The sequence below is a fragment of the Oncorhynchus masou genome, chromosome 9, assembly GCF_036934945.1.
Source record: "Oncorhynchus masou masou isolate Uvic2021 chromosome 9, UVic_Omas_1.1, whole genome shotgun sequence".
Lineage (NCBI taxonomy): Eukaryota > Metazoa > Chordata > Actinopteri > Salmoniformes > Salmonidae > Oncorhynchus > Oncorhynchus masou.
The window spans coordinates 51,798,791-51,821,996 of record NC_088220.1 but is presented as its reverse complement, the minus strand read 5'-3'; the positions used below and the strand labels follow the sequence as shown (position 1 = coordinate 51,821,996).

The 23,206-nt window shown below is 42.0% G+C and overlaps 1 protein-coding gene across 1 annotated transcript in view; it reads left to right on the top strand.

Annotated features, from left to right (window-relative positions):
• The first annotated feature begins 938 nt into the window (after positions 1-938).
• Positions 939-23,206, top strand: part of LOC135545244 (G-protein coupled receptor 4-like) — a 32,842-nt gene continuing 10,574 nt past the window's right edge. The window contains exon 1 of the mRNA XM_064972874.1: positions 939-1,489. The gene's annotated coding sequence lies outside the window, so the exon portion shown is untranslated. The remainder of the gene's footprint in view (positions 1,490-23,206) is intronic.

Here is a 23,206-nt window from a genome sequence, read left to right as displayed (position 1 = left end):
ACTGCACTGAAAAATCACCAGAATATCAATCTTCAATCATTTGGCCGGTGGTTTCATCGTTTGATTCAGGTTTAGTGTGGTTGAGAGAAAAATAATAGCAGATTTTAGCCAGCACTCTCTAATGCTACATCAACTGGCGAAAGCTAGCAAAGTTAATTCACTTCTGAAACGAAACGAAAAAAGGCTAGAAAACATTTCCGTACAAACAACAGCTCTTAGATAGTAATAACAGCCGCCTCATATCGCTATCTGACAGATAATTAGAGGCTTGAGCTGACCTGGCTGTGGTAGCTACTAGCTAGCGTAGTTTATTCATTCACTTCAGTCGAGAGGGGATGAAACTTTAGCTAACATTACATGTCAGTTAAAATACTAGTTTAGCACTGCGAATAAACACCAGTTTCGCTTTTTTTCTGTTAAGTTAAACAGAAGTTACCTTGCCAGCTACATCATTAAACTAAAGAGTAGCCAGTCTCTGCTCTGCTTTCTTTTACAACTTGTGAAAGAGCGCAACACATACCCACTGAACTATGCTCAACTCTCCCATGCTAGTCCAGCCAGCCTTCCAGAAGCTTTTCCTTCATACAGCATGTCAACCCGCTCTGTGGTGTCAGACCATCCTATATCCAGTCAGCTGAACACCTCAAACAGCCTACCAGACAGCTCAGAGGCATCCGCATGGTCTTAAAGCACACCATTGCCGCTTTTTGTATCACATTGCAATGATAACAATGTGAGTGACTAAAATGCAATTTCGGTATGTGGGAGGGACATATTGTTTCACGTCCCCAGTGAAAATTGCGCCCCTGGAATATACTTTATCAGCGGATGAAAGGTTAACAAAAATGTTAGTCATCCTGTCAACCTACTCTCCCCTCCCCCATGATGAATTTCCCTGAAATGGAGTTATGCACCATAAAATGAGGAAAATGGTTCTTTCAATGGACTGTAATGACTTTGTTGTTGCTAGGATGGGGGCCTTTTAGTGTGATGTACAGAAAGACAGGCCACTATTTCAACAGGTTTCATTTCACACTGGATTCCTGTTTTGGTGTTGGCCGTTACTTTACAATAATTGATGTCCTGTTCATGGCAGCAATTTAATCTCTCTATCTATCTTTCTCTGTCTCACACACGCAGGCACGCTCTCTCATATAAGCACGCACTCGTTCTCGCGCTCTCTCGCTCTTACTTTCTCTCAATTACTTTTTGGGGTTTTCCACATAAATTAAAGAAATGCAATGTCCGATAAACAACTGATGGCAAATATGAAGCATTCTGCCAGATAGACTACAATGTGCAGATTGCCGACGCGTACCGCGAGTGCAGTGTACCAGTGGCGCTATCTACAAGGTGAGCGAAGAAGAATTCGACACAGCTCCGGACTCTCTCTCGGAGGAATACGGAGTGAGGATTACAGTTTCCTCAACGAATCAGTTGTACTATAGACAATGTCGTGGAGGTAAATTGACACCGAACCTACCTGAATGTAAGTGTTCCACCATGTATTTAATGTAAACTGTAAATGCCAAATTTAGACTTTTGAAGTGCGCGCTCCTGTTATCACCTGCTTGAGGATGGGCATTTATTTTATGCGTATGTTTTGTACCATCATTACATTTATCATTGCCTTTTTATTTCAATAGATCTCTCTGTTTTCTATCTATCTATATCTATTTTGGGTAGACCTATCGAAAGTAACGTAATAGTGTGAATTCCTGATAAGATAACATTTGCAATTGTTGAGGGGTCTAGTGAAACGTGAAAAGGAAACTACTATATTGGCAGCATTTATAGTAACTTTATTTGAAGGTTTTACTATCTCGACCGCTCCCACTTATTTAACGGTAGCAAAAGCAGTTAATTGATAGCACGTCCTTAAGTGAATTGCTCTCCTGCTATACCAACAAATATTCCATTATTAATGTATTAATGGAGTCAAGTCCAATGCACATTGGGGGTCTTTTCTGTAAACATTCAGCACAATGTAACGTCTGTTCCTCCTTCAAAATGCTCATTGGCTGCATTGATGGTTGTAGTATTTACAGCAGAATCTCACCGATTAAAAACTCTGTATTGTATTCAACTAATGCCCATTTCTGAACAAGGAGAAACGATTACCCTTTAACGGGTTGAGCTATACTGACCTTCAAGACTCACAGTGTGGTTTGCTAAAAGCTCTGGAATTATTTACCCTGGCTTTTAGACGGTGTCGTCTTACCAAACCGCTGCAATTAACCGCTGCTGCTCACTTCCAGTGCTTTTATAAGCCATTTATTCTAACATTCTAGGGCTTTACAGGTATATACTCTCCAGTAGCGATGCGTGGGTAAAATCAGTGGGGAAGCCAAGCCATAAAAAAAGCCATATTACACCCTACGTGTTGTGATATGTGCGTTCTTTGCTCGAGAACCTGTTAGTTCATAAGCCACACCTTTGTTTCATCACAAAACCAGAGAGCAACATCTGTCTGGTGGAGTCCACAAAGCATACAGTTAGTTACCCGACGCTGGCTGCAACCTGGTCTCAGAGCATTTCGTATTGTTTTGTATGATATGTTACATTTCGTATGGTATGTATTCATTTGTGGATGTCCATCACCCATTTCGTATGATATGTTACGAATTACAATTTGTATTATATGTAGCTAAAAGTAGTAAGTTGTTGAAAAGTTGCTAATTAGCTACAATGCTAAATATGCCCGTTATGAGACTCAAACTCACACCATTGGTTTGCTAGATGTGTATGTGCCCACTGGAAGACAACAACATATCGAGATGCAACAACTAAAGTTTTTTTCTGTCAATAACATTTGGCTTTTGATGTGATGTGATTGGTGTAAAACCAAATCCAAACTGGCTACCCTTGGCACTGTTAATTGATGCAACAGGACCATTCACAGTTGAGCTCACTCAGTTTAGCTCAGCGCTGATTGGCTATTATTGTATCATTTTCTAATTAAGGGAGGCCAAATGCTTGCTGGCTTCCCTTGTATTCAGTGCTACGGGCGGCAACAATATTATACTATTTTTGACCAGACAGCATCAGATAGATGGGCTACAGAGACAGAGAATATTATACTATTTTTGACCAGACAGCATCAGATAGATGGGCTACAGAGACAGAGGGGCGCTGTTTTGCTCGCTCAGATGCTTTCCCCTGTGAGATACATTCAGCCTCTTGCAAATTGAAGGACAATTATGAAACACAGAGAGACAAACTCTAAATTATTTAATAAAACATTTATTACAATTACATTTTTGAGGGAAGCCTGGCTTCCCTTGGCAACCATGAATACACCCCACTGATACTCTCCCCAATACCCCATACGTTTAATCGTGTACGTCCTTTCAATTCCCAGCTTAAAAAGGGATAGATCAGCAATTTAGATTTAAAATATTTTTTTTACATTAGTTTCCTTACCTTGAAAGTGGTGTATGGACAACAATGCCTGCAATCCACACTTTGGTTTAGCTACACTAGCCACTGCAAACAATGAGCAGCATGAGCATTGTGGGATCAACGTTACAGTCACTCCTTGTCCATAGACTGGAAAGAAATATCTAAATATCTCAAAATGCTGTCCCTTTAACTTGATGAGTTATAGTACAGTACTCTCCTTATGCACTCACTTTGTATTGGGTTGTATGCTGGCACTGTACCTACTGTAGTGCACTGTACCCACTGAAACGGGGCTCGGGAGGGTTTTACCGCCTCATTGACTGTGTTTTCATGGCATCATATTAAATCATGTCCACACACAATGACTGGTGGTTGATCTCTTCCAGGTCAACCACTTATGAGGGTTCATTCAGTAGCTAGTCCTCCTGCCTCTGCCTGCCTGCTTGCAGGCCTTTCTCTCTGGGGCTGGGTCCTCAGTATCCAAGGTCACTGAAGGGGGAAGCGCTCACATGTTTAATCTAGCCAAGCTAGAGCCACTTGATTGCTCACAGTCTCACAAGGGGGACGTGTGATAAGCATGGACACTTAAAGCTGCAATATGTAACTTTTTGGGTGACCTGAACATATTCACATAGAAATATATGTACTAGATCTGTCATTGTCATGGAAAGTAAGTCTATGAAGTGGTAGAGCTGTTCTACGTGTGCTATTTCTATGCTTACATTTTTGCAACTTTTACTTTTGTTCACCAGCTGAAAATACAATATTTGTAGTTATGGAAAATATATTTCACAGCGGTTTAGATGGTACAATTATTATTATCTTTATTTAACTAAGCAAGTCAGTTAAGAACAAATAACAAGCGGGGAGCCTCAGCCGGCCCAACCACAGCTTGGTCTAATTGAATATTGTTTTCCAGGCAGAGCTGGATTGCCTGCTTAGGTGTTGTCATTGGACTGTAGTCTCTAATTTGTTGTGCAGGCCACTGAGGTAGATGTTCCACTGAGAATATGCCATGAAAAGGCTTTTGACATGTTTTCAGGTCTCTTGAGGAAGGCCAGAGCATCAAGCGTGCACTCTGAACGCTGAATGAGATGGATAGGGCTAAAGCTTAAGAGGGTGTGAACGATGCTGAATGTGTGTAGACAAAGAAGAGCTCTTCACTAGATACCAAAACATTCAAAGGCCATTTTTTCAAAAGTGAGTTTACAAGTCTATCAACATTCAAAGCAGAATTGCTTTCCCATTGTTCCTCAAAAATATAGTGTATGATATACCATTTTGTAGTGCTGAGTCTCTACTTTTATCCAATGTAAAAAAAACACAAAGTTGCTACATAAGACCGAATCCAGGTGGTGAGTCACATATGCTACTGTAAAAGCTCCAAATGCTTTAGAGGGAAAACATCTTCCCATTGTTCAGGCATATCCTTATCCCTCATAAAGCTAACTGGAATTTACATTGAAACAATCCATCTAGTTACATCTCCCATGCTTGTTTGTGTTCTTTTGGTAAAGCAACAAAGATGCTTATATGTTGTTGTTTTTTTCATTTTTGCTTTATGACAGCTGTGACCAATACCATGCCTTATTTTACATTTTTAAGTCCGATTTTTCATATTATAGAATTTCAAATGTTTCATTCTGGTTTTCAGCATCACAGTTTTAACTTTCAGATACCCATCAAAAATGGCTTGGTGACCTTTGCTGCTGTTTCTGACTTTCCAGAAGTACCTTGGAAGTGGATTCATTTCAGCTGCTCTGAACTGTAATTCATGCTGAACTTCTAAACATTGGGATTAGGGATGTTAACGGTTAACTGTTAATCGGCCCAAAAATACGCTGGAAAACCGCTCATGCTTATCGGTTTATAGGTGCATTTGCAAGATTTAGTGGCATTAAATTGGCCACTAAATGGTATTTTAGTTAGACGTCATGTATCTTATTTATCACACACACAGCATACATACAGCATACATACTGTACAGTGCCTAGTTTGAGGAGAAGAATAGCCTATTACCTGTCCTCAAATTGGAGTGACATGTGCTTTTATAAGCCCAGTCATTGTGCATTGCGCAACAAATAACTATTCTAAATGCAATTGTGTGTTAAAAACTGTTTTGATGGCAGACGATTTAATAGAGGTGCTTGTAATTTACAGGCATCAAATCAAATCAAATCAAATCATTTAATAGCCTTCGTAAATCAGCTTTATTTCTCAGAAGAGATCGTAAAAAGCCCGGCCATTTAACGGAAATTTCATCAAAAACTGCATGATTAAAGCTTGTGATTTATATAGCCCTTCGTACATCAGCTGATAGTTTGCCCAGAAAAACCCCAAACAGCAAATGCAATGCAGTGTAGAAACACCATGGCTAGGAAAAACTCCCTAGAAAAGTAGGAAGAAACCTAAAGAGGAACCAGGCTATGTGGGGTGGCCAGTCCTCTTCTGGCTGTGCCGGGTAGAGATTATAACAGAACATGGCCAAGATGTTCAAATGTTCATAAATGACCAGCATGGTCCAATAATAAGGCAGAACAGTTGAAACTGGAGCAGCAGCACGGCCAGGTGGACTGGGGACAGCAAGGAGTCATCATGTCAAGTAGTCCTGGGGCATGGTCCTAGGATTTGTATGAAGAGGTTCAGTTGAAACTGGAGCAGCAGCACTTGGCCAGGTGGACTGGGGACAGCAAGGAGTCATCATGTCAGGTAGTCCTGGGGCATGGTCCTAGGGCTCAGGTCCTCCGAGAAAAAGATGAAGAGGAATTAGAGAACGCACACAGATTCACACAGGACACCGTATCATACACAGGAGAAGTACTCCAGATAAAACAAACTTGACCCCATGGAGCATGTAATGAGCATACACTTAGCCCCCCGAACTCAACACTGCAGCATAAATACTGAAGGCTGAGACAGGAGGTTTGGCCCCACCCGAGGCACACCCCGGACAGGGCCAAACAGGAAGGATATAACCCCACCCACTATGCCAAAGCACAGCCCCCACCACTGGAGGGATATCTTCAACCACCAACTTACCATCCTGAGACAAAGCTGAGTATAGCCCGTCTGATCTCCGACGGCACAACCCAAGGGGGACGCCAACCCAGACAGGATGACCACATCAGTGAATCAACCCACTCAGGTGACATTACCCCCTCAGGGACGGCATGAAGAGCCCCAGCAAGCCAGTGACTCAGCCCCTGTAATAGGGTTAGAGGCAGAGAATCCCAGTGGAAAGAGGGGAACCGGCCAGGCAGAGACAGCAAGGGTGGTTCGTTGCTCCAGAGCCTTTCCGTTCACCTTCCCACTCCTGGGCCAGACCACTCAATCATATGACCCACTGAAGAGATGAGTCTTCAGCGCACAGTTGGCTGATAAAATAGGTATGCTTGCCTCTGACATTCGTACGCCAGACTACTGATTTGCTGACTTTGAAGCACAAAAAGGAGCAGGTAGGAACAAGCCCATGCCCCATTTGCTGTTGACGTGGAAAGCTCAAAAACCTTCTAGGGAAATTAGGAGGCCTTGTCTTGTGACCGTCCGTGCAAGGATGCACTGGGGACCAAATCAGAGAGATAGTGGGTGCCCATGCAATGCCCGTGTAGGTTAGCAGTAAAACCTTGAAATCAGCCCTGCTTTGACAGGAAGCCAGTGTAGGGAGGCTAGCACTGGAGTAATATGATCAAATTTTTTGGTTCTAGTCAGGATTCTAGCAGCATTTAGCATAACTGAAGTTTATTTTGCTTTACCTGAAAAAAGCATCACACAGAAGTAGTCTAACCTAGAAGTGACAAAAGCATGGATTAATTTTTCTGCATCATTTTTGGACAGAAAGTTTCTGATTTGGAATGATGATGGACAAAAAGTGTCACCCTCAACCTCAAACAAGTTCTTTAAAGTGCAATCACATCCTAGAGTTTTTACTCAGTTCAAGTTTAAAAGTTAAAGTTTAATATTTGTTTTCAATGGTCTTGATGTTCTTCAAAAGAGATCTGCATGTTACAGATTCTCTCTTTGTTTCTTGGGAAAACAAATCTCTTTTTTATCCGATTTAAAAGTAGATTTTTGCCATCTTTATGTCTGAAACACATGTTTTCAATCAATTTTGGGGCTTCAAATGTTTCATTGAAATGTACAGCTGTGTATCATCCGCATAGCAAAAGTTAACATTATGTTTTTTTCGAATAACATCCCCAAGAGGTAAAATATATAGTGAAAACAACAGCGGTCCTAAAACGGAACCTTGAGGAACACCATTTAAGTTGATTTGTCAGAGGACAAACCATCCACAGAGACAAACTGATATCTTTCCGACAGATAAGATCTAAACCAGGCCAGAACTTGACCGTGTAGACCAATTTGGGTTTATTTATCTCCATAAGAATGTGGTGATCGATGGTTTCAAAAGCAGCACTAAGGTCTAGGTTCACTAGGACAGATGCAGAGCCTCGTCATTTAAAAATGTTTCAATTAACATTCAACAAGTCCGTCCCTCGTGCTTGATAGCTAAAACCAGACTTGGCCCTTCATATGACTTTGACACCCCTGTTTAGAGGCATCTTCCCATTGTTCAGGCATATCCCTAGTCATAAAGCTAACTGGAATTTACATTGAAACAATCCATCTAGGTACATCTCCCATGCTTGTTTGTGTTCTTTTGGTAAAGAACAAAGATTTTATGTTGTTTTTTTTTTTTTTTCAGGAAGGCTTTATGACAGCTGTGACCAATACCATGCCTTTTTTAAGATTTTTAGAGTCCGATTTTTCATATTATAGTTTTTTATATTTTCTGGGTCAAGGTTTGGCTTTTTCAAGAGAGGCTTTATTACTGCCACTTTTAGTGAGTTTGGTACACATCCGGTGGATAGAGAGCCGTTTATTATGTTCAACATAGGAGGGCCAAGCACAGGAAGCAGCTCTTTCAGTAGTTTAGTTGGAATAGGGTCCAGTAAGCAGCTTGAAGGTTTAGAGGCCATGATTATTTTCATCATTGTGTCAAGAGATATAGTACTAAAACACTTGAGCGTCTCTCTTGATCCTAGGTCCACGCAGAGTTGTGCAGACTCAGGACAACTGAGCTTTGAAGGAATACGGATTTAAGGATCTGTAATTTGCAATAATCATAATTTTTCCTCAAAGAAGTTCATGAATTTATCACTGCTAAAGTAAATTGGGGAATGCCACTTTGCTAATGGTATTTTATTTTCATGTATCTTATTTATTGTACATACAGCAATTTTGGATTGTTCTTATTGTCCTCAATTAAGTTAGAAAAATAGGATGATCGAGCAGCAGTAAGGGCTCTTGGTACTGCACACTGTCTTTCCAAGCTAGACGGAAGACTTCCAGTTTGGTGTGGCGCCATTTCCGTTTCTAATTTTCTGGAAGCTTGCTTCAAACTGTATTTTCTGTGTACCAGGGAGCTAGTTTCTTATGAGAAATGTTTTTAGTTTCCATTTGTAATTCGACTGCATAGGCTATAGTCAACAGTCGGTGGCTATCAGTGCATCACCCACCACTTTGCAACATGAGCTTGATGCAGTATAATTGTTTGAAACCTGAACGTTTTACTTTACTTCAAATAATGAGCCATTTCTTACCTTGCTTCAAAGTAGCCTAGTGAAAATCCAACCTTCATGCCATTAACCATCGTTTCTCTACTGTTCTATTGGTTTTCATATCAACTTTCTTTCATTGTCCAGAAGCCAAAGGCACAATCCTAGCCATGTTAGTTGCTGCTATTAGAATCCCCATCTTTGTAAGTTTCAAACTGAGATTTTCATCTCTGTCACAAATGGAATCGCTCGCATTAGGTTCACTGTTTAGAACAGTGATTTCCTGTGAATTGCATTTTGGGAAATGTTTGAAAATGACTTGCTACCCCCCCCCTCCCCCCATGATAGGCTTTCTACCCCCCCTCCCCCCCCCCAGGAACCATGTTTTGCACCCCTTCCCACCCTGCCTAGTAACAGGTTGGTTGTCATTCCCCACTCCCCCATATCTCTATCTGCTCACCCGCCCCACCACCACTTATCCCCTAAGACCCCCCCCCCACTCCCATAAACATTCAAGGTTGCTTGTCAACCATGGATGTTTTTACTTCCTCACTCTCTCCCTCCTCCTGGCGACCCAGAGAAAACCCTCCCCATACCACCCCTTCCCTGTGGGCCTGAAAGCATGCATAGTATTTTCTGTTGGTCACATAATTTTACTGTTTGGAAATATGTTTACCGTTTGTTGACCGGTTAATGAGGGTTGGCTAGTTGACCGAAATTTGCATCCCTAGTTGGGATTGATTGAACTGTACAGTCTGTCTCAGTGTCTCAGATGTGTTATGTAAACGGGATTACCATGTAAGAAACAATAGTAACAGATATTTCAAAACTTCTTTGACCGTGTCTCTGTACACCTTTGTGTAAACATTTAAACACGTGTTTCCAATGACCCACTAGAACAAAGAAGCAGGTTCACAAGAGAGGAACGCTGTGACAGAATACATTGTGTTTACAGAAACACAGATGATGACTTCATAGACAACAAGCATTTCGAGATGGCGTCAGGTTGGCAGCACTTTCACAAAGACATCAGAGAGGGAATACAAGCCTCCGAGTTGTCTGCACTCTGTGTGCACCTGCTACCAGCACTTTGCCTAATCTGCAGGCCATCGATTACACAGCACTCTGAAAATGTAAGTGCATGTGGATGAAATATCATATGGGAAGAAAGCCTCGGGGTTAGAGGAGGAAGATTTCTTCTTCTGTGGTTTGGAAAGTGCAGTCATAGATCCAGGGTACTTTGTCCATGAGTGCTGTTGTGACAAACATGATTTGTATTGTGAATGTGAGGGGCAATGGATTGGCATAGCAAAAGGGTTGGTTTCGTTTGGGTGAAAAATGATGGTGGAAAATATATAATCTATCTAAAAAAATCGAATTGAGGGACCATTTCTAAAGGGGCTGCGGACTATCCTTCCTGTCAAGAGGTTGTTTTTCTTTCATATTCACTGGCATGGGGAACGCTGCTTGTAAACTGGAGGATTTCCTGACTTTGAGTGGTGTTTTAAACAAAAGATGGGAAAAACACACATAGCAAAACATGCCAACTTGAGTTAGTACTGCCTCAGATTCTCTGGCACTTCACATAAACCTTTTATGGTCGGCTAGGCCTCTTTCCACCTTTTTAAACAGTAAACAAAATGTGTCCTTTCTCACCCCTATTTTCTCACTGTGAGGACAGAGGAAAGATTGTATTCTTGACCGTTAATCAAGTAATGTTTGGTTAATTTGGGCACCCGTCCCGCACTTCCTTTTTGGTAATATAAAGCTTATTCTGGTTAAGAACTCCCATGGGGATCACACAGCGGGTTACTAATGCACACGCAGACAACACACACACATGAACTAGGGAGCACCGTGCTCATCAACCCACAACAGCACCATAGTCTGTGTATTACGGTCATGTCTCATTAGGTTTCATTCTCTATCCAGCCGCCTGAATGCCTGGCCCTGGTCACCAGCATTATGAGAAAGGACTTTACACAAACAGTATGAATTAGAGCTTTGATCTGCAATAATTTAGTTTAGTTTGACCTTTTATGACCTCATGACAATGCTGCTTGTTTCCCCCAGGATAGTGCTAATAACTAAACTAAACTAAGTTTGACAGAACAGGAAGGTACACAGGGACTGACAAATCCCCGGCGGCACCCATACCCCCAGAGCCAGACCTCTCTTCATTGAAGTGATCTATTTGCACTCTGGCATTCGCCTTGTAGTACCACCATGTATTTCCTCTTGCAGGCAGCCGTTTTATTTGTCTAGGAAGTGTCAGTGGCATTCTTCCACTGTGTACTCTGGGTCTGCTGCCATTTCAAGCCTGTCAACCAGCAGGCTGATAACAGTTACTAGTGGGACTTTGGCTCAGGGAGGATTTCAATGCCTGAATTCAGACTCAAAACAAAAGCAGCTTTCAGCTGTGATTAGTCAAACTCATAAAGTGCTGGCGTTTACAAAAATCCCACAGATTCTTCTGTGGGATCTGTGGCATCTTGAATTCCCCGGTGTGTCCCTGGAGCTGGCTGGTACTTCAGCATCCTACCTCAGAGAGAGGAAAGGGTGATATGTCAGTTGTCTTGTAAGAACCTCAAAGGGTCTGCGGCTCAGAGTGTGGCACAGTCCAACAGGCAATAATTCATTTCCGGCACAACAAGCTGATTGGATCAAATTAAGGCTCAGCCAATAAAACCCTCCGGTAGGAATTTGAATGGAAAATGCGGCATTTTTATTGAAGTCATTAATTTTCCCTGCAGGAAGCCTGCCCAGGGCTTTATAGAGACCCGGCGTTGGCTCTCCAGCCGAGCGTGAAATGAGCAGCCTGCTTGGCCAGGATTAAATACCTGCTCTCTGCTTAGGGCCAAGTGAAGGTTGCTGCAGCCGACACCGCACACGGGTTGGGCTCCCCCTCATCAGTCACAGGCTGTATTAAGTCATAGGGGTGATGCAGGGAGCTAAGGACACTGTGCTGCAATGGTTTGCACTGCAAACATGGGGGCCAATGGGGATGGCAGCTGAACTTGCCCTTCATCTCATAGACAGTACAGTATTTCAGATCATAATGTCTGTGGAATGGGATGAATGGGTAGCTGACCTCTTATTAAACCTTTATTTAACAATGTGTCAGTCACTTTAAATTGACAAACTTTGTCATGGTATGAAAGAACAGATGGCCACCATCCAAACACAGGTCAGCGTTTGAGATAGTAGAGAAATGATAGAACGTTTCGGGTAGCCTTCTAGGGGCTTCCCACAATAAGTTGGGTGAATTTTGGCTAATTCTTTCTGACAGAGCTGGTGTAACTGAGTCAGGTTTGTAGGCCTCCTTGCTCGCACACACTTTTTCAGTTCTGCCCACAAATTTCTATAGGATTGAGATCAGGGATTTGTGATGGCCACTCCAATACCTTGACTTTGCTGATGTCTTGAGATGTTTCTGCAATATATCCACATAATTTTCCCTCTCATGATGCCATCTATTTTGTGAAGTGCACCAGTCCCTCCTGCAGCAAAGCACTTCGACAACATGATGCTGCCACCCCCGTGCATCATGGTTGGGATGGTGTTCTTCGGCTTGCAAGCCTCCCCCTTTTTCCTCCAAACATAGCGATGGTCATTATGGCCAAACAATTATGCTTCATCAGACCAGAGGACATTTCTACAAAAAGTACGATCTTTGTCCCCATGTGCAGTTGCAAACCAAGTCTGGCTTTTTATGGCGGTTTTCGAGCAGTGTCTTCGTCCTGGCTGAGCAGCCTTTCAGGTTATGTCGATATAGGACTCGTTTTACTGTGAATATAGATACTTTTGTACCTGTTTCCTCCAGCATCTTCACAACGTCCTTTGCTGTTGTTCTGGGATTGATTTGCACTTTTCACACCAAAGTACGATCATCTCTAGGAGACAGAACGCGTCTCCTTCCTGAGCGGTATGACGGCTGCCTGGTCCCATGGTGTTTATACTTGCGTACTATTGCTTGTACAGATGAACGTGGTACCTTTTAGGCATTTGGAAATTACTCCCAAAGATGAACCAGACTTGTGGAGATCAACAATTATTTTTCTGAGGTCTTGGCTGATTTCTTTTGAGTTTTCCATGATGTCAAGCAAAGAGGCAATGAGTTTGAAGGTAGGACTTGAAATACATCCACAGGTACACCTCCTATTGACTCAAATTATGTCAATTAGCCGATCAGAAGCTTCTAAAGCCATGATATCATTTTCTGGAATTTTCCAAGCTGTTTAAAGACACAGTCAACTTAGTGCATGTCATCTTTTGACCCACTGGAATTGTGATACAGTGAATTATAAGTGAATTAATCTGTCTGTAAGCAATTTTTTGAAAAATGACTTGTGTCATTCACAAAGTAGATGTCCTAACCGACTTGCCAAAACGATAGTTTGTTAACAAGAAATTTGTGGAGTGGTTGAAAACGGGTTTTAATGACTCCAACATAAGGGTATGTAAACTTCCAACTTCAAATGTAAATACTCAATGAGTAATGATAACATGGCTGTATACACAGGGTACCATTACCATGTTGATGTGCAGGGGTACGAGTTAATTGAGGTAGATATGTACAATCAACAGGATAGATAATAAACAGTAGCATCAGCTTATTTGATGAGTCAAAGAAGTTACTGCTAAAGGGGTCAATGCAGGTGTCCAGGTAGCTATTTGGTTAACTATTCAATTAACTATTTAGCAGTCTAATGGCTTCGGGGTAAAGCTGTTCAGGGTCCTGTTGGTTCCAGACTTGGTGCATCGGTACCACTTGCCATGCGGTAGCAGAGATAAAAATCTATGACTTGAGTGGCTGGGGTCTTTGACAATTTTTAGGGCCTTCCTCTGACATCACCTGGTATAGAGGTCCTGGATGCCAGGAAGCTCAGCCCCATTGATGTACTGGGCCATACACACTACCCTCTGTACCACCTTGTGGTCAGATGCCAAGCAGTTGTCATACCAAGCGAAGATACATCCAGTCAAATTGCCCTTAATGGTGCAGCTGTAGAACTTTTTGAGGATCTGAGGTCTCATGACAAATCTTTTCAGCCTCCTAAAGGGGGAAGCGGTGTTGTCGTGCCTTCTTCATGACTGTGTTGGTTTGTGTGGACCATGGTAGATCCTTAGTGATGTGGACACCGTGGAACTTAAAGCTCTCAACCCGCTCCACTAAAGCCCCGTTGATGTGAATGGGGGCGTGCTCGGCCCTCCGTTTCCTGTAGTCCATGATCAGCTCCTTTGACTTCCTGACTTTGATGGAGAGGCTGTTGTTCTTCTTCCTATAGGCTGTCTCATCGTCGTCGGTGATCAGGCCAACCACCGTTGTGACATCAGCAAACTTAATGATCGTGTTGGAGTTGTGTGCTGCCACGCAGTCGTGGGTGAATAGGGTGCAGGAGGGGACTAAGCACGCACCCCTGAGAGGCCCCCGTGTTGAGGGTCAGCATATTTAAATCGCAAGTCACGTATTAAGGTTGGTCAAATGCTGTAGATGTAACTGTAGATGTAACTGTAAACAATAAATTACAGTTATATCTGATATGATCAAATAAATAACTCACAGAGGTGTGGAGTCCGCTGTGCTTCAGCTGTGTGACTCTTGTAGCTTAGCATCTGTTTCATCGGACCATTTCCGTATTGAATGGTACTTCCTGTTTGAGTTTTTGCATGGGAGCAGGAATCAGGAGGATAGAGTTATGGTCAGATTTGCCAAATTGAGGGCAAAGGGGAGCTTTGTATGGGTTTCCATGGGGTGGAGTAAGGTGATCTAGAGTTTTGTCGACCTCTAGTTGCAAAGGTGACATGCTGGTAGAAATTGGGTAAGACAGATTTCAGTTTCCCTGCGTTCAAATTAAATCTGTTTGGTTCGATCCCAGGCTGTGTCACAGCTGGCCGTGACCAGGAGTCCCATGGGCCGGCGCACAATTGGCCCAGCGTCGTTTGGGTCAGGGGAGGGTTTGGACGGGGGTGATTTCCAAGGCTCATTGTGATCTAGCGACTTCTTGTGGCAGACTGGGCCCCTGCAAGCTGACTTCGTTTGTCTGTTGGATGGGGTTTCCTCCGACACATTGGTGTGGCCGGCTTCCGTTTAAGCAAGCAGTGTTGTAAGAAGCAGTTCGGCTTGGCAGGTCGTGTTTCGGAGGACACATGACTCTCGACCTTTGCCTCTCCCAACTCCATTGGAGAGTTGCAGCGATTAGACAGGATCTTAACTACCACTTGGATATCACGAAATTGGGCAGAGAAGTTCATAATAATATACAGTGGGGATAACAAGTATTTGATACACTGCCGATTTTGCAGGTTTTCCCACTTACAAAACATGTAGAGGTCTGTAATTGTTATCATAGGTACACTTCAACTGTGAGAGATGGAATCTAGATGTCTAAACCTGGTCAAGAACTACAGGAAACGTATGATCTCTGTAATTGTAAACAAAGGTTTCTGTACCAAATATTTAGTTCTGCTTTTCTGATGTATCAAATACTTATGTCATGCAATAAAATGCAAATGAATTTCTTAAATTTGATTTTCTGGATTTTTGTTTTAGATTCCATGTCTCACAGTTGTAGTGTACCTATGATAGAAATTACAGACCTCTACATGCTTTGTAAGTAGGAAAACCTGCAAAATCAGCAGTGTATCAAATACTTGTTCTCCCCACTGTATATATATATATATATATCATTGTGTATCATAGGTACTGTAGTAACCTAGGTGAGCCAAAGTGCGACATATGGTGAACTAAGTTTGTGTGTGTGTCCTCTGCATGGGAGATGTGTATGTTTGCTCTTACGACCTTTACCAAGACAAAATCCCGACATAATCCTAATTAGGGGGCTAGGTGCATGTCGACGACTGAGCACACCACATAGTCTAGACGGTGATAACTGCCCTGACACCTCAACTACCCCTATGGTTAGCAAGGCTGTAATGGTCTACTGTGTCGTCATGCCTCCAACGCCCATTCTGAGCTGCACTACATCGATGAAATAGGAACTGAAACCAGGGTGTCTGTTGAGCAGCAATCATGTTGCTTCCTATGATCTTATAATAGAAACAGGATCTCATGCGCATGAAAGACGTATTTTTGACGACCCTATCAAGCCCACGTTTCAGCTGATCAGTGAGTCGGATGAAGCAGAAAGAAACAGATGAGACCACGATCAAAAGGCCAGCCTCTGTAAAGTAGAGCATTGTTTTTGTCAGAAGAGTAGAGACTGGGTAATGAATGTGTTCCTGACCTGGTTTTAGCACCTCTTATCCATCTCCCTCTCGCTGTTCCTCGCTAAATTGAATTTTCTTGCTCCTGGTTGGGTTTGGGGCACTTTTTATCTTGATATTTTCAGCAACCACCTCATCTTTGATAGAAATGACAAACACACACACACACACACACACACACACACACACAAAGCTTTGGTCTTATGACATTCAACGACTCATACTTAAAGACAGTGCGGTCAGAGTGAGTGATGATAATTATGATAACTATCTCTTGCCCACCGTACTAAGTTTGGATTGCTTGTTGTGCCACCTATTTGTTGGTCATGACTCTGTTACCACCGTTGCGGTTTTGTTTGGCCGTGTAATGTACTCTGATGAGTCCATTTTTTTCCAGTTCCAGCTAGTGGACAATCCAGATACAAAGCACAGCTGGTAGGGTGCAGTTGGCATCCGAACACCTAGTTATCAGTAATCTAATGCAAAGAATGTATAACCATGACTCATCTGTAAAAGGAGTAGCCTAACATTTGAAGTATACTCATGGTCAACTCTGGTATCCAGTTAGACTAGATGTGAACCATTGATAAGTCTGTGTCATCACCTATACGTTCAGAAAGGAATGCTTTTGTGCCGGAGTCTGCCCTAGTGGTTAGCCCTCTAGACCGTATACCACTGGCGATGTGGGTATGAATCCCGTCTCAGTCCTTCCTCTCTATATGTTTCCCCGTCATTGTAAGTAAGAGTTTGTTCCAAACTGACTTGCCTGCTTAAATCCAATTCAAATGTAGCCTCCATTTCTGACTATCACTGTCTAAAAAAACAATTAAATATATTAAAACATTCTGGTTAACAATTAAGTACTTTACTGTGATTGTTTTCAATTAAAAAATGTTTTAAAAAATAAACTGAAATAGCTTCTTAGCGAAGGGCAATTTCTGAAGCAAGAATTTTGCGAGGTCTGTCTGGGAGTGGTCTGAGTGGGGAGGGTCAAACTGAAAACTATCTGTTATTGGCAGAGAGGTTTGGAACTCTCTTATTGGTCTAACTAATTTCAAATCAAATCAAATGTTATAGTTTACCCCCTGATGATGTCACCAGGCAGGCCAAAACTCAGTCCCGCCTAAACAGGTTGAAATTTCTTTTCAAACAGCTCTTACACTAAAAGGGCATTATCATAATTTTCGCAATTTCACAGTATTATTCCAACCTCCATAGTGTGGATACATACAAGGACTGCACTGGGCCTTTTAAAGGATTTTTTTGAGAATCTGAACATGGCACGTTATATAATATACTTCCTGTTACCTAGTCACCTTACACAGCCCTGATAAATGCCAAGTCGAATTTGTCATTATATGAATCATTTGAAAATGAACATCTATTCATTTTGGGCCTTGTAGAGTTGTGCCCTGCACTGCTTCCTTGTGACAAACCAAACTACGTGCTGTGAGCAGTTCTTCATTTGAACAGCTGTTGTGTTGACCGTTGCAAAAAGGCGAACATTAGATCACTTCAAAACCATCACCAGGCCAGCACGGCCACACAAAGTGCCTGTATCTTCACATCTGAGTTTGGCCTCTGCCAAACATACTCCAAACAGTGGTGACCGAGACTTTTGAAAACAGATGCCCTCGGCAGTCAGCTAGCTCTGGTTCAGTTGAGTTCGGCATAGGACATTGTGTGACACCAGAGACTCAGCACAGTGTGGCTTCTCCACCAGCTGGAAGAGCAGGATTCCCCGGAGAGCACAACAACATATGAGCTCGAATGTGTTGAACCTAAAGATGATCTCAACTCTTATCCACATTCTGTAGATAGCATTGCTGTGTTATGGTAGAAAATAACACCCACGCACTCTGGCTCCTAAGCAATACATGTAATAGATACCAACAGTTTGACAGCTATGCTTCCCTCATCAGGGTTTCATCTTGTACACTATACCGTATGCTGTGATGTCACAATAACTATTTCCAATGGCAGCTGGACTTGAGATGACCATGTGTAGCCCTAGTGTACAGCTGCATCCTGTGGGTTTAGAATCAGTGAGGCAAGTAATCCTTCTAAAGAAGATTATTATCTTATGACTCATTTCTTTTGATGAAAAAGATGTGTGATTCATAGCTAGACGTGTGAGTGGCAGCGTCTGTATTACGTTGGTTAGATGTTATTTTTCCACTCCACCAGTTATTATGTCAGCGGCAGCTGCTAGCTTGAGTTATGTCACGTCATTTCCTACCCACTTCCTACCCATTTCCTACCCACAAGGCACACACGTTGTTTCAAAGTAATTTGTCGACGTATTGTGACGTGGAATCAACGTGGAAAATACATTGGGATTAGAAAAAGGTCATCATCCAGCACTGTTTTCATCTCATTTCAACCAGCGTTGTAAACATTGAAATTAGGTTAAAATGTCAACTTAAAAACATTGACGTAACCGGACTAACATGTTGTTACATCAATCTAATTTCAACATAATCATCAGAACTACATATACGTTGAAATTGCGTTGAAAATTCCACATAGAAACTTTTTCATCCTATATTCAATATACACTGAGTATACAAAACATTAAGACCACCTGCTCTTTTGATGACATAGATTAACGAGTTGAATCCAGGTTAAAACTATGATCCCTTATTGATGTCACTTGTTAAACCCACTTCAGTCAGTGAAGATGAAGGGGAGGAGACAATTTAAAGAAGGATTTCTAAGCCTTGAGACAATTGAGACATGGATTGTGTATGTGTGTCATTCAGAGGGTGAATGGGCAGAGGGTGAATGGACAAAATATTTAAGTGCCTTTGAACGGGGTATGGTAGTAGGTACTAGGTGCACCGGTTAGTGTGAAGAACTGCCACGCTGCTAGGTTTTTCACACTCAAGTTTCCTGTGTGTATCAAAAATGGTCCACCACCCAACAGACATCCAGCCGCCAACTTAACACAACTGTCGGAAGCATTGGAGTCAACATGGGCCAACATCCCTGTGGAACGCTTTTGACACCTTGTAGAGTCCATGCCCCAATGAATTTAGGCTGTTCTGAGGGCAAATGTGTAGGGGGGAACTCAATATTAGAAAGGTTTTCCGAATGTTTGGTATACTCAGTGTATATTGGGGTGGTTGACAGTATGTAGAATATCATATTTGATTAGACATATTTTATTTGAGTTAGAGGAGTTACTTTTAACTATTCAATGTTATTCAAAGTTCAACATAATCTCAAACACCCCAATATAGGCTATATTGAATATACAGTAGGATGAAAATATTTTGTACATTTCTGTGGAATTTTCATTGAAATTTAAATGTATACATTGTTGTGATGATTATGTTGAAATTAGATTGATGTAACAACCGGTTAAGTCTATGTATTTAAGTTGAGGTTGTACCCTAATTTCAATGTTTACAACGCTGGTTGAAATGAGATGAAAACAATACTGGTTGATGACTTACTTAAAATTCAATGTATTTTTCGTGTTGGGTCCACATCATGTTGGGTGAAAAATTGGGTTTTTGCTACACCCTCTTTTTTTTTTACCAGAAAATGAACATCCATTGAGTAATTTTTCATTTTAAATTATTTGAAATGTTTTGAGCTAGTATGTATTCAAATGTTGTATATATGATATAATAATTAACAGATTGCATTTTGCACTCTCTCCCCCGTCTTCTCAAGATGAATGGTTTTGACCCCTCCAAAGTTTTTGCTTCACTCCCGCACGCCACTGTTTTGCTTCCGCGCAGTTAGAAAGCACTCATGTGCTGTTGTTACATTTGTATCGTTGTTTAATGTCCGATGCACTCAGGGTGTTGTCACATATCATTTTAGCTGCGTGCACCCCAAGCAAATTCATTGGATCCTTTCACGTTGCCTGTATGAACCATCGTGTCTGCTTTTCTGTATCGCAGCCTCTGCCTTTGTGGCTTGCCCTTCCATCAGCCTACCAAAGGCTGCACATTTTACAGAAAACTGCATGCCCAGTAGCTGTGCCTGTATGCACAGGAAATGTTTGATTTGATTTGTTTTTTAATGTTTGTATCTCGATGAAACAACTCTGCTTGGCTTGGTAAGTAATATCGACCAATTAAGCCATTTCTACTCTTGTGGCGTCAAATGTGTATGCTGCTGAGAGAAGTTAAGTGTGCCTTGAATTCTAAATAAGTTACAGACAGTGGCCACATCTATCACTGTGGGTGGGATTGTCAGGGGAGGAGCAGGATATGTGTGAGTCACAGGGTTGATAGGGTTTCAGGTCTGTCAATTAATTAACGGGGGTGGGATTTTCAGGAAAGGGAGAAGATTAGCAATTTAGTCCTTAAACCTCTTGATACTCCCCATCCCGGATCCGGGGTCGTGAATAAAGCCTCAGGCTCATTAGCATAACGCAATGTTAACGATTTCTGAAAATCGCAAATAAAATGAAAATAATGCGCCTGCTCTCAAGCTTAGCCTTTTCTTAACAACACTGTCATCTCAGATTTTCAAAATATGCTTTTGAACCATAGCAAATCACTAATTTTGTGTATGAGTATGCTAAGCTAGCTTAGCATTTTGAGTAGCATTTAGCACGCAACATTTTCACAAAAACCAGATAACCAAATAAATAAAATCATTTACCTTTGAAGAGCTTCGGATGTTTTCAATGAGGAGACTCTCAGTTACATAGCAAATGTTCAGTTTTTTCCTGAAAGAATCTTTGTGTAGGAGAAATCGCTCCGTTTTGTACATCACATTTGGCTACCGAAACAAACCGAAAATTCAGTCACCAAAACATCAAACTTTTTCCGAATTAACTCCATAATATCGACCGAAACATGGCAAACGTTGTTTAGAATCAATCCTCAAGGTGTTTTTTCACATATCTCTTCATTGATATGCAGTTTGTGGAAGCCTGCTTTCCCCTCAGAATCGCATGGAAAAATACCAGCAGCTGAAAAAGACGCACCAATTTCGACGGAGGACACCGGGCGGACACCTGGAAAATGTAGTCTCTTATGGTCAATCTTCCAATGATATGCCTACAAATACGTCACAATGCTGCAGACACCTTGGGGAAACGACAGAAAGGGCAGGCTCATTCCTCTCGCATTTACAGCCATATAAGGAGACAATGGAAAACGGAGCCTCAAAATCCTGCTGGTTTCCTGTTTGCCGTTTCATCTTGGTTTTGCCTGTAGCTCCCGTTCTAGGGCACCCACAGACAATATCTTTGCAGTTCTGGAAAATTCAGAGTGTTTTCCTTCCAAAGCTATCAATTATATGCATAGTCGAGCATCTTTTTGTGACAAAATATCTTGTTTAAAACGGGAACGTTTTTCATCCAAAAATGAAATTGCGCCCCTAGAGTTTCAAGAGGTTAAAAAACTTTTTCAATAATTGTTTTTTTTGTGGCAAACCTTGTAGGTCCACTAGACCCCCGGCCCAACCAGTGGGTAATCAAGTATGTATTTGGGGATGAAATTACACATACTAGAATAATGTACATTTATTATTTTCTTTTTTACATTGTTTTTAACATTGATATTTTGTGTGCTTTGATTATTTGAATAATTATCGTCTCACATTCATAACTATCTGATGAGCCCATGTGTTATTCACACTTGTGGAACTGCCAATGAATGCATTCCCATTAGAATACAAAGTACAAGTCCCAAGTTCTTCAGAGACCAGAGTCAGGGAGTTGCAGACGACATGATCCCTTTGACCTTTCCCTGTGCTCTATGCATTCAGTCCAACACAAATAACCCTTAGCTGACCCCTCTGTTTGTTGTCTGTTTAGGAGACCTGCCAAGCTTTCTCGTAGTATCCTCTCACTGATCTGCCCTAATGAATGAATAATCATGCAGCTCAATTTTAGACCCATCTCTCTCTCTCTCCCTCTCTCTCCCTCTCTCTCTCTCTCTCTCCCCCTCTCTCTCTCTCCCCCTCTCTCTCTCTCTCTCTCTCTCTCTCTCTCTCTCCCTCTCTCCCTCTCTCCCTCTCGTTAAGTGAGGGGGAAACAGAAGCGCCTCTCTCTCTCCCGGGCATTGCTGGTGGTTGATTGAAACACTGCCAGGTTCGTGCTCACCATCCCTACTGTGTTTATTGTTGTGCAGCTGATTCGAATACGCAGGGTCTTTCCCACCCGACCTCAGAGAGTTGACAGAGAGGGGTCCTCGCCGAGGCCATCGGGGGCCTATGTGTTTACGCTCATTATTAAACTGGGACCAACTGGGCCGTCCAACTGGGATGACCTGTCCAAAACACAGACTTGTGAATGCCTGCGACACTGTCCAACTGGTAATGTCACTTGTCCAACTGGTTATGTTACAGGGAGGGAACAACCATCCTTACCATTGCTAATATTGAGTAATGTTGGGTCAGTATGGTGATGGTATAGATTGCTTATCCGCGCTAATCTGGTGTGAGGTCGTCACTACTATTGAGGTAAGGAGTAGGAAAAACTGATCTCAGATCTGTGCTTTGAAGCATATATTACCTGGAGTGTTTTTACTATGTCACTTGTGTCAAAGAATATATTCTTCAGAAGTTTATTTCAATCTCAAAGTTTCCCTATGAAAATGTCATAGGCTAAATGAATGTAAATCGATTATGAACTGTCTATTGTGGCCCTAGCTTCTCAATTGTCCGTTCGTCATAGGGTTCACCAAAAGGGTTACTTTTCTATCAGACAAGGAATAGTTTGAGTGGTTGCGGTGCGGCTTGGACAGCCATCGCCAGGTTAGATAGAACTGTCTGAATGAGACTCACATCCTTGTGTTTCCTGTCCCAATCCAAGCAACACTGACAATTTCTCCCGAGCTGGAAATAGATAAAAAATCTTATATTATGGTAAATGGTGTTCAGACTTAACCGTGTCTGGCAGTTTTAAGTATTACATGCCGTTTGAATATTGGCCAGGGGACACTGCTAATTCAGTTGCACAAATGCACTTATTCATGTGCGGTAAAATGGCGACTGTCGTTGAATCTAAAGAGCAAAAGTCACCATTATGAAACATATGAAGGTTGGTC